We start from the raw sequence: 12,246 nt of genomic DNA, 5'->3' as shown, positions 1-12,246 counted from the left end.
ATTCATCCTCCCTGTGTCCAACCCATGCTCACCTCAGCAGCAGCATCCCAGTGTCCAGGCCCTGCTCCTGGCCAGGATTCCTCCTGCAGAAAGATAGAGAGGAATAAGAGGAATGCAAACAGCACTCGGCATTTCCAGTGCTACAGGAAATATCCACTTCTGGGACAAAGCCTTTTCTTTCTAGCTCAGACAGGGAGCTTGAAATCGATCTGCTGCTGGGAGCTCAGCCTGGTTTTCTAAGGAAACAACAAATCAAGAGCTGCAAAAGCAATGAAGGCTGGCACTGGGGTCATGTGGGTGTTTGGCTGCTCCTGTGTCCCACCCTCCTTCCCCCTGCTATTCCAGCTTGAGCTGCCTCCAACAATGTGACCCAGACTCTCTGCCCTGGTTGTTCTGCCAAATTGCATCCTGCCTGCAGATATCCTTCAGTTCAGCTGCTTGGGGGTGTGCAGAAGCTGAGTGTGGATTGGGAACCCCAAGATCCCTGAGCTCAGCATGGTCAGGGCAGCTCAGAGGGTCCCAGCCCAGCTCCCACCTTGCAGTGCTGTGCAAACCCAGGATACACAGGGAATATTTCTTGTCTGCTCTGGGGTGCCCTGACCCCCAGGGCAGCACTGACTTTGACCCTCATTCGTGGAGAAAGTTTCCTAAACTCCAGAGTAGACCAGAATCCACAAAAGTGTGAAATAGATTATAGAGAGTAGTGTAGGTGTGTGAGAAATTGAGGTTTTGGGATTTTTTAGTATGTTGTGGATGGAAGCAAGATGGAGGGCACAGGGTGTCGTCCTGGGTTTCTTCTTCTTCTTCTTCTTCTTCTTCTTCTTCTTCTTCTTCTTCTTCTTCTTCTTCACTGACTTTGACTCTCATTCATGGAGAAAGTTTCCTAAACTCCAGAACAGACCAGAATCCACAAAAGTGGAATCTATAATCTATATATTATAGAGAGTAGTGTAGGTGTATCACTTGGTGAGAAATTGAGGTTTTGGGATTTTTAGTATGTTGTGGATGGCAGCAAGATGGAGGGCACAGGGTGTCATCCTGGTTTTCTTCTTCATGCTTCTTCTTCCTTCTTCTCCATGGGTTTGGGTGGCATTTTGTAATTGAGCAGAAAAGTCCCCATTGCAGCTCTGTGGGATCAGTTATTGGGTTAAAAGGGAAAATAATCCAGGTGTCAGTTCTTAACTGGATAGTTGAGTCTTAAAAGACCTTGTAACAAGAGAGTTGGCCATTTTGTGCCTTGCTAATGAAAAACTGCCCAACTCATGGTTGTGAGACAGCTTCACTGATAAGAAATAATATAAGAAATTAATATAAAATATCATTAATATAAAATATGACAAATAATAAACACCTGAGTCCAAACATTAACTATTATCTTAAGTGCCTTCAATCCAGACCCAGAGAAACCAACACAGTGCTAGGAAGCAGATTTGGCCCAGAATTCTAAAGCAAAGCAAAGCAAAACCCTGTGCAGATGCCCAGAGTCAGGAAAAGCACAAATGGTTTGAGTTGGCCTGCTGAAATGTTGGCCATGTTGTTTAATTGTACCTCTGTACACCAGATTCCAAGAAGGAAGAATAAAAGCAACTCTGTGCATTTTCTTGCTGAGGTCAGGTTCCTGTCTCCCCAGTCCTGTTTCTCATTCTCTAATCAAATCATTCCTCTTGATACAAACAGTTCCTAAAAGTCTGCTTGCCATAAAGTGCTTTAACCTTAGAATCTTATTTACTATGACCTTAACTAAAGGGTTTATTCAGCTTCATCTCTAAAATGTTCTGGGCAATCAGTCGAGATCAGCAGCAAGGCCTGAGCCCAGAATCAGGCCAAGCCCAGCCACTCTCAAGGGCTTAAACTGGGTTGCAAAAATGCTCTGGATGTCCAGAACAATACAGAACACTTAGAGAAAACCTCAGCAAGGCCAAAAGATCCTTTGTGAGGACGTCAGGCCAACCTGGAACGGGCTGGGTCTGGGCCATCTCACTTTGGAACCCCATTTCTCAAGCTCTCCCATGGTGAAGTCAAGGAGAATCTCAGGTCTGGGAATTGGGAAAAGGGACTAAGTATCTGGCACACCCTCAGGAGTTCTCCAGGGAAAAAGCACAGCCTGGGGAAAAAAGAGATTTTTGTGATCATTCCACTGTGTTGGGAGCAACAAAGGAGGAGAACTGAAATGCCAGGGCCTGGTCATTTGTTTCCAAGGAATAATCAGGAATAATCCAGGCACTGACTTGTGTCTGAGTACAACCCTTCCCTGCACAGCTCAAGCTGTTGGTTTGTTACACAAGGCACTTCCTGCAGAATTAATAAGAAATAAATTAAATGAAGCCTCTCCTGCAACTTTATGGGGTTGCTCTGTCTTTTTACAGATCCTAGGTTCCCACACTGAAAGATATTCGCTCAGCATCATGAACAGCCATGCCTTTGGAGTCACAGCTTGGATTTCACATGGCTCTAAATAAAAACAAATTTAAAAAAAAAAACACCAACAACAAAACAAGAACAACAAAACAAAACAAAAAAAAAATCACGTGCCCCAAACATGTTTTCTGGAAACATTTTGATTTTCAAATTATGTGTATTCTCTAAAATGAGAAAAATCCTTGACCAAGAAGAGCTGCTTGTTGAAAGCATTACTTGTTTCTTATTTCAAAGGGAAAATTGAAAACATTTATGAAGGGTGTAGCTATTTACCAGTCCAGAGTGTTCTTATAAACAAAATAATACAAAACATATCCTCTTTGCTGTTTTGTTGTTTAATGTCTTCCAGTGTATCACAAGGTGGAGAGCAGAACCGAGGAGAAAATAGAGTGTATTTCCAAAAAACCTTGCAACAGGAAAAAAGGAAAAAGGACAATGTGCTTCAGCTTTAAATGCACAAAAACATGAGACAGGTACCAATTTTCCATCAGAGCAGCTGAAGAAATTGTGCTATTTACCTGCAATTCCAGTCGGGCACGTCAGGAAAAGTGAAGAAATCTGAAGGCCAAGAGAAAAGTTGAGTTCATCCAATGGACAAATGCATGTAGGAAATCCTTGAACTTCTTTAACAACCTCTGCACAGAAATTCAGCTTGAGAAAACAGCACCAAAGTTCACCATTAAACTGCTCTTTTTAAATATTGTCCCTCATTTTATTGACAGCTGTGATGCTCGTCATAACTGCTTTACTCACACCATTTTACCCACAGAGAGCATGAAAAATAATTCCACGTGCAGGGCCTCAAGCACATCTTTGGCAGATGGGTTTGCAGCCCTGAAGGATGGGGAGGACATTTGTTCTGTCCCCTGGGGCTGGGACAGGCTGTGACAGTGCTTGAGAGGCTGAAGTGGAGGAGCTGCTTTGTTTTAGAGACAGAACCAAAAGGCTCCCTGTCCTTTCACATCTGTACAACAGCTGGATTTGTCCTGTGCTCCATGCAGGCATTGGGTGAGATTTTGGTGCTCTGTAAAGGAAGAAAGGGCCCAGGAGCAGCCCTGCAGGGAGGGGTGATGCTGTTGCTGCACACACCATGCCCCCTCAGAGCAGTCAGAGAAATGCCATGGGAGGATTTCTGTTTCCAGGCCCATGGGAGAGGGCAGCTCTGCCCAAATCCATGCATTTCTCCCAGCTGTAACAGGAAACCTCCCTTGGCAATGTCACAATTCCCAGCTGGGACCTGCCAGCCCCTCCAGGAGCTTGGGCAGGGCTGGGGCTGTCCCAGACCAGCTGCCCCTGAATTTTGGGGTGGATTGAGCATGTTTGACTTTCCCATCTCTCTCTGTTGGTATCACCAGTGTGGGGCTTTGGTGGTGTGGAGCAGGTCCAGTGAGGTGGTGCCAATTTGCACCCCCTCCTGATGGGGGTTTACCGTGCCTGAAAAACTGAGCATCCCATTCACAGACTGAAAAAGCCATTTGCATGAATAACCCAGCCTGAAAAAGCCATTTACATGGATTACCCAGCCTGTGCTCCCCTGCTGCAAACCCAGTTTGCTTTCATTAGGGAAAAATGAATTTCTGGGACAAAACTTCCCTCAAGATTCTCGTTCATTTGGCTGAGAAGTTGAAGCAGGATTACGAATTGCATTTCCCAGATACCTGGGACCACATTCTCCATGGCATCAAAATAGATGAAAAGATTTACTAAAAGGCAGAGAAATTACGTCTGTAAGGACATCCTTCTAAAATCAGAAGTACAAATCCAAGATCCACAGAGCCCACTCCAAGATCTTTGGTTCCTTACTGTCCAAATCCAGACCATGCAACATCAGAGGTCAGGATGACACAAGTACAGGGCAGGGTGGAGGGGTTTTCTGTAAAGAAAGAGCCACACAGAGTAACTGTGTGCACTTCACTGGGCACAGAAAAACTGTTCCAAGCACTATGTGACTTCATTTATTATTTAGATTGGCCATGCTCTCATTTTCCCACAAGAGCACTAAAACTTTCCCTAGGAAAAGTCAACTCCCAACTTAAAATGCCACAAAATTCAGATGTCACAAGTTCAGCTTTCCCACCAAAGAAAGGTTTGATCAGAAAATGGCCACACCTCAGACCAATATTGCCAAAGCAGGCACCAAAACCCTCCAAACACCCTGGGCATCCCTGCTCCAGGCCACCCAAAGAAATTCTTCAAGCTCTGCTGGCCATGGACAAAATCCCAGCTGCTTTCTCAGGGCAAATAATTCATGAAGGCAAGCACAGAAATATGTTTGTCTGCTCCATGATCAAAAGAGTGGCCCGAGTTAAGTTTTTGGAGAGGTTCCAGGCAATCTCATGTTCATGACAAAAATAGCCCTCAGATTGATGCAAGTGGACATTGTGCCAAAGAGGACAAGACAGGGCAAAGCGGAGTAAAAGAGCAGCAAAATGAAATGTGGAACTGTTTTGTTTGCATCCTTTGATGGCCACTGATGGGAAATTTTAGCTGGCAATCATCCACAGGAGGACCTGCAGAGCCCAGCGTGGTGGTTTGGGCGAATTGAAAGCAGTTGGATTTCTGAGCAGGCAACAGTGATGTCTCTCTTTCCCAAAGCCATGAGTCAGCCTGTGCACAGGGATCCAACATGAGCAAAAAGCACAAAAAGAGGGAAAATCCAACACGTGGCTGCATTTCCTGTGGCTCAGGACATAATTCCAGCTCCTTTTTTTTTCATAAAAGCTCCTGGTTGAGGGTGGTTCCTCTGGGTGGACAAGGATGTGAGCAGCTCCTGCTTTTATTGTGATGAGGCACAAGCCCTGGAAATCCTGAATCAGCCAAATGGGGCTGCAAGCAATGCAACAACAACATCCCTGACGTTATTGGAAAGATGTCCCACAACCTTTCTTCTTCCCGGCCCTCCTGTCCAGAACCCATAACTCACTGGCCTGGAGCAGCACTGTCCTGCTGACAGGCATTTCTTGGTGGCTGATTTCACCTCCTGGCACTCCATGAAGGCTTTCATGGCTGCTCTAGACACTCTCAAAAACTGCAGTAGCTCTGTTATGCTCCCTCGAGCCTTTCTTGCTTTTCTAATATATATTTTATGAAAAAATGTCATCTCTTCTTGAAAGTCCATTTTGTTCCCTCCTCTCTGTTATGTTCCCTCAAGCCTTTCTTGCTTTTCTAATATATATATTTTACAAAAACATGGTGTCGCTTCGTGAAAGTTCATTTTGTTCCCTCCTGTCTTGTTAGCACCTACTCAATACTGATAAATCTATTCCCTAAAGTACTAATGCCAAGACCTGTCACAATAATAAGTGTGTGTCCCACTGTCCCAGCAGGTGTGAGGCAGAAGAGTGACTAAAGATCACCCCATCACTGTCATATCCTGTTCCCCAGAGCCCAGACTTACTTGGAAATGTCCTTCTCTTTTTTGCTGTGCATCACAGGCCTTGGTTCTGCATTTGGGATGGGCACTGCCTTTCCTGCCCTGCAAATCCTGCTGCTGCCATAAAACAGGTCCAGACACCAAAAACTGGGCTGGCAGGGTGGGATGGGGCTGCAGGAGAAGGTGTGGCTCCATCCCATCACCTGCTGACTCAGCTGGCACTAATGAGGTTTAATGAGGGTGATTGTGCTCAGGAAGAGGTGCTGCTGTCCCTGAGGGCATGGTCTGTGTGAGACACTTCACCCAAATGTGACACTTCACCCAAATGTGGCACTCCCAGACTGTCAGAACTCAGCACATCCCTCTGGGTGTCCAGAGTTACCAAGGACCCCGTTGGGGGGCTCAGAGACCCTGGCACGCAGCACAGAACACCTGGGGATTTGATTTTGACCCCTTGGAGCAAGTTGCCAGCTTTGTATGAGGACCTGAAAGTCACACAGGTTTGAATAGTGTAATAATAAAATGATCACAGGGTGAAAACATAGATTTTAGGATTTTTGGTATGGGGGTTATGGGGACAAGATGGAGGAACTTGGACGTGTCCAGCCTTTCTTCTTGTTGTTCTTGTTCTTGTTCTTGTTCTTGTTCTTGTTCTTCTTCTTCTTCTTCTTCTTGTTCTTCTTCTTCTTCTTCTTCTTCTTCGCCATTTTCTGCAGTGCTGTTGGCACTTTGGGATTGGTTTAGAGTAGAAGTGCACTGTCTAACACAGGTGATGGGTGTTGGGAATTAAGTGTAAATATGTTATATGTAGTTTGTAGTATAAAAGGACAACACAGAGTGCCTGTGGCTGCCCTGCTGAGAAGATCTCGGCTGGGCAGAAAGAAAATTTTATAGATAAGAATTAATAAACAACCTCAAGACCGAAAAGTGAAGAGTCCTGACTCGTTCTTCGGTTGCGTGGCTGAAGCAGAGACACCCTGCACATCTCAGGGCAGCAATTATCAACAGCAACCCGAGACCAGACATTGCCCCACAGCAGCCATTTCAGCAGAGGGCTTGGGGCAGAGCTCAGCAAAGCCAGGAGGAAAGGAGCATGGGGCAGTTTCAGTTCAGTGAGTGGCTGTGACCAAGCTGTGCAGCACAACCTGAAAATCCCCACTGCACTTCCACAGGAGGAATTGCACAGGTCTGCTTCCAGCCTTTGGGCTTCCTGTGACACATTTGGCTATTTTTTTCATTTCTGTGCAATATCCTTGAAGAATTCAGGAGGACCACTCATGGCTTTTAATTGGGAAATTGGTGGGCCAGCATTACAAGCCCTGTGGGCTCCCACAGCAGGCATTGCCACACCTTTTCTCAATGCCACAGGGGACAGCCAGAACCACGGTCTGATGAAATCCATCCTGCTTCTGCCATGCTGGAAATCATTCACCTCTAAAGACACCCTCTCAAAGGTCCCACCACTCCAGAAATTCTACATTGTCCTTCATGGCCGGTTTGGAGCTTCTGGTTTGTGCAGACCTGGGAGCAGACCTGCAATGACCAGCTCAGGCCCTGGTTTATGAGATCCATAAATGAGACCCTGACAGGGTTTTCTGAGCCTTTCTTTCCAAAGGGGGGTCTGTGTTCTTGCACCCTTTGCAACACTCTCTTCCTGTGCAGTCAACACAGATGTTGAAATCTACAGTAATTCTCAGTACACTCATTAAAATGAGTCTGTGGTTCATTTTTGCTTCCTCTTCCAATAATTTTCTTGTCTCCCTCCTCTTCCAGGATAAACCTCCCACACCACCAGCATGAGGGGATTCCCTGGGCTCAGTCTGTGCCATCACTGTCCCCTGAGCCCCGCACAGCCTTTCCTGTCCCTCTCTGCCACCCGGGAAGGGAGGGGAAATGCAAAGAGGGGTGGCTGTACAAGTCTCAGGGGTCTCAGATCTGCCTTTAATTAAAGGCAGAGATCACAGAACATAATGAGAAGGTACAGGAGAGCTCAGCTTAAAGCAGGGCTTTGATGAGAAACCCACATCTGCCAGAAGCACTGTGCCCAGAGGGCTGGTGGAAATGGGATTTCCCTCTGCTCTGCACACCCCCAGCTCTGGGAATGACCCCCTTGCTCATCCACCAACCCAGAGATGCTCCCATGGATGGGATGCAGCTCATGGAGACACAGAATCTCACCTCAGCACAGGGCTGGTTAAACTGGGCCTACAAATGGAGCAGCTGCCAGGGACCATCCATTGTCAGTGACCAAGCACAAACCCAATGGTGCTGTAACAGCAGGAGTTGGGCTTTCATCCAGCCCTGTCATCCTGGCACTTCTCCAGGCTGCCTGTGCTGTCTGACCAGCTGAGTGAGCTGTTCCATCAATTTTCCCTGAGGAAAATCCACTGGGAAGCTGTTGATATGGAGAGGAAGAGACAAGGGCTGTGTTGTCTGCCCAGCCACCGAGCTGGAACGGTGCCCACAATTTCCAGAAAACCCAAATGTTAGCTCAGGAAAAGAGAGGCTGCTTGTGGCTGTCCTTTCCTAGTGAGAAAATTTCCTTTGCATTGCGTTTAGCTGGAAGGATGACATCCTCCAGCATCCCACAGAAGATGGCTTTCCTGGAAGAAGGCAGGGCCTGCAGTCAAACCCTTCCAGGTGCTTTCAGGGGAAACGTGTCCTCAGCATTTCTGGGCAATTTCAGCAATGTGGGAATCTGAATGGAGAAGATCTGCAGGACATGCACTCATGAGGTTAAAAGGAAAGGAAAAGTGCTCCATGTGTCCTTGCTGGCCTCTCAGTGCCACCACAGCTCAGTCCCCACAGCCACAGGGTCCCTTTTCTCCTTCCAATGGAACAACCAAAAAAGGCAAATGTGAAGAGGAGCATCCATTCCCCATTCCTAAAAAAGAACCTCCACCTGCACAGCCACGTGGGACCAAAACCTCTTACCTTTCAAGCTAATTAATGCATGTGCTAATTAATGAATCAACGGCTCAGAGCTAAAAGCTGTCACAGAATTCCAAAATTTGGGTTTGGCTTAAAGGAGCTGAGGAACTGGAAGCAAGAAGTAATTTGGGACCACCTAAGTGGCAGCAGGCTTGACTGCTAAAACTAAGTAATACAAACTACAACCCCCCTAAAAAGAAACTTTTCTAAGTTTATAATCTCCTTTAAAACAACAAAAAGTTTTATTGTTTAATATTGTTTAAATTTTATTATTTAATAAACAAGTTTTTTTCCACTTTTAATAAATAAAAAAACATTACTACCAAAATAACAAAACTATCAATAAAAATCCACCATATAAATACCCATATCTTCAAAAATAAAACAAAATAAAAAACTACCAATGAAAATCCACCATATAAATACCCATATCCTCAAAAATAAAACCAATTAAAAACACCAAAACACTAAACAAATAAACCAACAAAAATAAAAATATAAAAAATAAACCTAAATTAACGACACAAAAAAATTATTCCTAAGTCAATAAACCCATAATACCTCAAATCATCAAAATAAAAATACCACCTATAAATAAACATAAAGCCAAAAAAATAATTTAATCATAAACAATATTTCACAAATTATCCACAACTATAAAACATATACTACCATAAAACAAACCAAACAAATAAAACCCTATAGTGTGGTGGGCCATAGGATGGGCTGCAGATCCAGGACACAGCACTGTGGAATTACTGATGACGAAATTGGGTCTTTTATAATTGCAAAATAAAACACTTTTCTGTTGGGGAAGAAGAGGAAAATAAGTTTGAGGGGGTTCAAAGCATAAGGATCACCTCCCATCCTGACTTCCACTCGTCCCCTGGATTTTGGGGAATGGCTTTCATTCAAAGTGCACAGAAATCCCTCAGATTTCACAAAATAAGGTGTTGGGCTCCAGTTGGAGTCCTTGTCATGGCCTCCTGCTCCTCACTCCTCCTTTAGCTCCATCCCTCAAGAAAAGCCTTTCTCCTTTACAGTTCTGTCCGGAATTTGTTAGGCTTCTTCAGCTGACACTCCTTCTCAATTTCAACAAAAGAATTTGCTCCTCTCTTCACCCAGATAGCATCTCAGTCTCCACATGAGCCACCAAAAGCCAATGAAACACCATGGGAAAATAACAAAAAAAACCCCAAACAAATAATAAAATTAATTAAATTTTTTTCATTAATGCTTTTCAACTTCAACAGGCTTTTAAGAAGCTACACTTTCAAACATGAAAAGAAATTACTGAAATAACTGCACTTTCACTTTTTAAAAAGAGTGTATTTTAAAATTTTTTAAAATATATTTTGATCAACAAAACCACTTTTTACTTAAAACTGCCTGGCTACAAAAACGAGGATTGGCTTTCACTCCTTTTTGATCCTTAATGACACAGAAATGCTTTGGGGGGTTGGGTAGTTGCATAAATTTTACGTAATGTGGTTGGCTTGGGGTTGGTTTTTTCTTTCCTAAAGGTCAGTCAATCAAAAAAAACCAGCCCTCATTTATGTGTAATTTGCAGTTATGGAGTCAGACCCTCCAGTTCCCTGGGAATGCCCCACTGCTGACCCTTGGATGAGCAGGGCTGCTTGGGTCCCTTCCAGGGAAATTGCTCCCCTGGTGGGACTGAGACTCCAACCAGCTTCACTGGGCCAAGGCCTTGGAGCAGCTCCAAGCCCGTGTCTCAAATGGGAGAGGCTGGCACACAAAAAATACAAATTAAAAAAAAAAAAAAAAAAAAAAAAAAAAAGAGGAAAAACAGAAGAACACGCACCCAATTCTGTAATATTGCACATTATAAAAGCCTGTCTTGCAGCTCCTGCTGATATTTCTGCTCCCAATGTGTGAATTATTAATATTTAGTATCTGTGACTCACTGATATTTACCTTGGGAGGTATTTTTGTAAGGTTTAAGTGTTGTCTCCATGTAGGAGCTCCTGTTGTTGATGCCCAGGAGCCCTCCCTGGACAAACTTTCCTGGTCACTGTTCAAACTGGGCTCTTCTGGGGCCCTGACCCTGCGGGGCTGAGCCCTGAGGCTGCCAGGGATGGCCCTGCTGGGACACAGCTAATTTTAAACCTGGGCAGAGGAAAAACCTGGATTTTACTGGCAAAACTGTCCCAGCTGGACGCTGTGCTCAGATTACGGGAAGAGCGCACGCTCAATCCCTTTTTTGGGTACTTGGCATGGAGTTTATCTGAAGTCGTGGATTGTATAAGAGAAGAGACTTCACACAAGTCTCTCCTGCGTCACTGCAGGACACAGAGAGTGTGTCAGGACCCAGGACATTGCTCTGGCTGCCCTGGAGGGCTCCAGACCCTGGCAGGGGCTCAGAGACCTTGGCACGGAGTCACAAACACCTGAGCCTTCGATTTTAGCCCATGGAAACAATTCCCAACTTTGTGCGAGGAGTTACAAGCCACAAGAGTTTGAGTAGAATGACAGTTAAATTGTCACAGGATGGAAAAGTGGAATTTTGGGGATTTAGAAGGGGGGTTCAAGAGACAAGATGGAGGAATCTGGGCATGTCCTGTTTTTCTCCTTCTTCTACTTCTCCTTCCCCTTCTTCTTCTTCTTCTACTTCTTCTTCTTCTTCTTCTTCTTCTTCTTCTACTTCTTCTTCTTCTTCTTCTTCTCTTTCTTCTTCAACTACTTCTTCTTGTCCTCCATTGGCTGCTGTGATGGTGGCACTTTTGGATTGGTTTACAGTACAGACAGACTGTCTGACATAAGTGATGGGTATTGGAAAATTATTGTCAATAAAGTACAGGTAGCTTTTAGTATAAAAATTAACACCACCCCAAAGACAGGGACTGTGCCACAACCCGACCTGCTGGACAGAGCTCAGCAGGTCAGAGAAAGAATGGAATGGATAAGAGAAAATAAACAGAAAAGCAGAGATGAAGAATCTCAATTTCTTCTTCGGTCACAGGGCTGGGAAAAAGAGACTTTCTGATACCTCAGGAGCCATTTCAGCAACACAAAACCTGAGAGGGGTGGAGGGGGCTCTCCACTCCAGGCCCCCCCATTGTGCCACACAGTGCCCACAGCCAAGGGCTTGACCACTTTTCCAGTAATTCTCCTTAAAAGTGCATCAGAAGCATTTTCTGGAACTGCATCCAGAGCTGTCCACAACATCAACTGGAGTTGGCTCCCAAAGTCCTTTTCTTGGTCTAGACGTGAATTTTTGGAGCTCATGAAAACTTGGGTGTTTTCATCATTTTATGGCTCTCATTAAAATGGCCGGGGTCCAAACAAGTCCCCATTTAGTGTTTGGATTTGCAGAGACCATTGTTTGCTGATGATGAAGCTGTTCCCAAGGAGAGCATTGTCCAGCTCTGGGCTGCTGCATCTGTTTTGCTGTAAGCTTTTGGGCCAGCCTGACTTCCCTGGTGTCTTTGGAAAGGCACTCCCAGCCTGCTGAGCTGGCCAGCTGCCCTCGGATGCCTGAGATGGTTTCATGACTCTGCAGATGA

Source organism: Melospiza melodia, chromosome 13 (assembly GCF_035770615.1).
Source record: "Melospiza melodia melodia isolate bMelMel2 chromosome 13, bMelMel2.pri, whole genome shotgun sequence".
Taxonomy (NCBI): Eukaryota; Metazoa; Chordata; class Aves; order Passeriformes; family Passerellidae; genus Melospiza; species Melospiza melodia.
Note: the sequence above shows the minus strand (reverse complement) of the source record.